Source organism: Ischnura elegans, unplaced genomic scaffold (genome assembly GCF_921293095.1).
Source record: "Ischnura elegans unplaced genomic scaffold, ioIscEleg1.1, whole genome shotgun sequence".
Classification (NCBI taxonomy): Eukaryota; Metazoa; Arthropoda; class Insecta; order Odonata; family Coenagrionidae; genus Ischnura; species Ischnura elegans.
This window is the reverse complement of record NW_025791724.1, coordinates 244630-249142: the sequence shown is the minus strand read 5'-3', so window position 1 is coordinate 249142 and position 4513 is coordinate 244630. Positions and strand designations below refer to the sequence as shown.

Genomic DNA, 4513 nt, shown 5'->3' with positions numbered 1-4513 from the left:
GGCGATTTCTTTCAGCTCCCATCGCTTAGTAAATGTCGCCTGTTGTTGTGTCAACTGTTTCATGATCGAAATTATTTTGGGTATGCATTCAATTTTAAAAATGGATTCGCTGGAAATGGAGCATTATGGAATGCAGACAGGAAAAGCAGTTCTCTCAAGGAATAATTTCGAGAAGTATATTGTTCGGCGTTACATTACTTTATTTAAATTTTCCGGGCTTGACTGTTTTAAGCGCGGTTTCTCTATGAATGACATAACGAATGTATCAACCTAGGAACAGAAATATATTATCCAAGAGTGGTGAATAAAAAAGTTATATCGATCGTTCGTGGAACAATATAATTTTCGCTGTAATCACCGACGTTTCCTTCATGAGATGTCATTTACTACACTTACGGAATTTACTCGAGCGATATGATTTTTTTCAGTATGTACGATGTGAGTAACTTACGTGTAGAATACGGAAGGAATGGTATGGGCCTAAGAAATGGCATGGACTGCACAAAGGCAGCGTTCTGCGCGATAAGGAAAAGTTAACTGGGAAAACTGAAGTGGCGTGTTTCAATCGTTTCACTTGAAGGAAGTGGGAGTACTGCCATTTCACGCGAAAGAAAATGCAATGCACATCCTTCAACGCATGCATGTGGTGAATAACTTGTAATTAGTTATCATAAGGATAGGGGAAAAAAATAAAAAGTGATACCAACAGCACCCGGTGTTCCCAGGCGGTCACCCATCCAAGTACTATCCGGGCCCGACGTTGCTTAACTTCGGTGATCGGACGAGAACCGGTGTATTCAACGTGGTATGATTCAAAACATTTATTATTTCAAATATCAAAATACATACATCATGGAAAAAAAAAAAAACATTCGTACATAAGAGAATGGGAAGCTGCACAACAACAAAATTGTACAGTTAAATTAAAGCCTTTTAAAGTCCTCTTTTTTTCCCATTGCAACAGATAAAGGGCAAAAATTATTGGCATATTAAAAAAGAAAAAATAATTTCTTTTCTTCCAAAGTTGGCGGCCCGGGGACTCGAACACCCAGCTAAAACACAGCACTTCGCACACCAGCCGGGCGTCGATCCACTAGGCCATCACTGCTTTACACTCGAGATGGGAAAAACAACCAATAAAAGCTTCAGAATGCACTCACGATGCGGTTACAAAAAAAAAGTTCTTTTTTTCTCTTCCTTGAATAAAGCAAATAAACAATCATTTTTAATTAAGAATGAAACAATTTTTACATATTTGTAAAGATTCTTCCCTATTGAAATCTTCTAAGAAATGTTTTTAACAGAAAAAATTGGACAAGGGAGCCTGGGGATTCGAACACCCGGACCAGACACTCCATACTTCTCCTTACTGGCCGGGCGCCGATCCACCAGGCCACCGTAACTTTCTGAGCTCACAAGCATAAAATGCGGTCTAAGAGCTTCCCATCTGGTTTTTCCCTAAATTTATTCTGTCATTCCATTTCTCATTCACATCATTTGTTTGTCCATCTGGGCGTTGAATTAACCGGGGTCAAAGTCCACGATCTCCATGAAAACATTTTTTAAAAAGGAACGAAAGTTCGGCGGTGCGCCGGGTAATGGAGCACACAACACGAAACTTAGGAGCCCTTCTCCCACTGGCTTTCTTTGTAATGTTAAGAAGGTAAATTTAGAAATGATGGCCGAAAGTGCATTGGTTTTAAAAGAAGGAAAAAGTTTGAAATTCAAAGTTAAGAGTGTATGGTCGTCAAGCCGAGGACAAGTACCAAAGGAATCTAGATGAAAAAAAATATCTCTAATAGCCCTCCATGCCCTCGGGCTATCGCCACAGCCGAGGACATGGTGGGGCAGGTCATCCATGTGATTACACACAGGGCAGAGGGGCGCGTCAGCCAGACCCATTTTAAAAAGATTTACCCTTGTGAGCTGAAGGCCCGCAATCACGCCAAACATAACACTGGCGACACACTCCTCCACCCTGCATGCCGCCCAGTTCCTCCACGAGTTGGCGGAGGGGGGCGCAGAACCCCCCTCCCCTCCCCTTAAAACCCGTTCATACAAGCGCTTGACCAAGAATGCCTCGCCCGGGCGAACAATGTCGGCAACCGCCCGCGCTGATGCAAGCGATTTTTTTAACTCGTGAGAGGAGGCGCTGCCGGCAGCCCATGCCGCCTTGAGCAACGCGCTCCTCTCCGGCGAGTCCCCTCCCAGAATCTTAAAAGCGATCTTACAATGGATCACTCGCGCTTTTATTTCAGCATTAATAAGGTCAAGCCCCCCCTTATCGCGACTCAAATACAGCTGTTGCCGTTTCACTTTTCGTGGCATTTTGTGCCACACCATGCTGTTTGTAAGTGTAACAAGTTGTGCATGGTGCTTTCGTGTTAATGGCCATGTATGCGCCACGTACCAAATCTTCGGATAAATCAATGTATTAATTAATTTAACCCTAGCCGTCAGGGGCAGGGAGACACAAGTGTATTTACGAATATTAAAAGTTATTGTCTGAAGGACCTCATCCCAATTATGCTCGAGCATGGCGGGGATTGGCTTCTCCCACCATATACCGAGAATCTTGACTGGATCCTGCGTCACCTTCCAGCAGGGATTAGACGGGGGTGTCCCTTGTAAGACAATCGCCTTACTTTTAACGTGGTTAATTTCCACTCCCCCCGCCGTATACGCCTCGATTACCTCACGAGCAGACTCCATCTGCTCGTGATTGTCGATGAAAAGAGTAATGTCATCGGCGTACACAATCCCGGTATATCTTGAGCCGAAACGCTCAATGCCAACCCCCGCCAGCTGTAATCCTCTAATTAGAGGGTCCATGGCTACCGCGAAGAGAGCCATAGATAGGGGGCACCCCTGACGGACTGAATTCCTGACTAAAAAGGGCCCTGAAAACCCTCCCCCAACCCGAAGACAGGCAGTGGCGTCAGTGTATAATAATTTAATAACATTAGTAAAAATATCAGGAAAAGCCATTCGTTTTAAAACAGTTAAAATGAACTCGATCCTAATAAAATCAAAGGCTTTGCTGAGATCTATAGCTAAAACACAATAAAAAGGATTACTGTTTGGCGTGATAAAAAGGTCTCTCAGCAAAGCCGAAGCATCCAGGATGCTACGTTCTTTAGAGACCGCATACTGGGATTTGTCTAAAATCAAATCGGCAACGGCCGAGAATCTGTTTTTTAAAATTCGGCTAAAAATTTTAATATCACAGTTTAATAGGGCGATCGGCCGTAGGTCGTTACACGACTTCGGCCGATCCTTCTTTGGCAATAAGGTAATCACCGCGGTCCGCTGACTTGGAGCCAACTCGCCGCCAGAAATATAAAAATCATTAAAAATTCGCGTCAACACCGGAGTTAAAATGTCCCAGCATGCGGCATAAAACTCGTAGGGAAGCCCGTCCGAGCCGGGTGACTTACCCTTGGGGAGGGAGCGGAGAACCAGCTCCACCTCCTCCCCTCGGATCGCGCTTTCGAGCTCGAGGGACTCATCAGGCGGGAGCGTGGGTAAGGCGGGGAGTGGGGGGCAGTGCGCATCACTCCAAGCAGGGTAGCGGTCATATGTGCCCTTGAAATGTCCCTCCGCCTCACTCATGAGGCGGTCGATATTTGCAGTGGAGTGCTTATTTTTCATTCTTATTACTCGCTTGAGCTCAGAGAGGGATAGCGGGCCCCACCCCTCCTTATCTATCTCCCGCTGCCAGCTGCGGGGAGAGTAACGAGCAATTTCATGGGTTAGAATAGTGCCTTTCAATTCTCGCACCATGGCGTAATAGTTATCAGGCCGGCGAGGCAAGGTAATGAGCTCTTTCAAAGCCAACCTATAAAATTTTATTGTGGCATCTTTCCGTTTTTTCCATTGCCTGGACATTTTCCTCAGCAAGAGGGTAGCCTTGGGCTTGAAGATGCTCTCCCACCATATAATTGCGTCCATGTTTGGGTCGAAGGAGTCAGCCAGCTGAACTACCTTCGCCCTGATTAACTCAATGTACTCGGACATTCCTAAGAGTCGAGTATCTAGACGCCAAAAGGGAGTTGCATTGGAAATGACCGGGGTGAGGGAAGGTAAGGGTAGGGAGAGGTCTAGAATAAGGGCACAGTGGTCAGAGAGAGACACTGGCAATAAATACGGGGTTCGAGGGAAGGATTTAAGGGCTTTGGATAAAAAGATGAAGTCAATTCTCGAGCGCGATGTTGGGCCCGTGCGCGTGAATGGCACAGTGTCAGAATTGGAATTTAAAAAACTATCTGTTAAACATACAGAATCTATTAACATTTTAAAAGCCCGGCTCGGAGGTTCGATACGAGCGCGGGAAGATTGACGATCTTCGCCGCGATAAGTACAATTAAAATCCCCCGCGAGAATGGCTTTCCCAGTAAAAACATGTAAATACGGCAACAGTGTTTCATTTAAAAACAAATCTCTGTCCACCCTCCGCTCAACATGCGCAGGAGCGTAGACGTTTACCACATGGATGTCGAATACAGTTAGGGAG

The 4513-nt window shown here is 45.4% G+C and overlaps 1 pseudogene; it reads right to left on the bottom strand.

The window, feature by feature from the left end:
* Positions 1–700: 700 nt before the first annotated feature.
* LOC124173645 lies at positions 701–819 on the bottom strand (annotated as a pseudogene).
* Between the last annotated feature and the right edge of the window lie 3694 nt (positions 820–4513).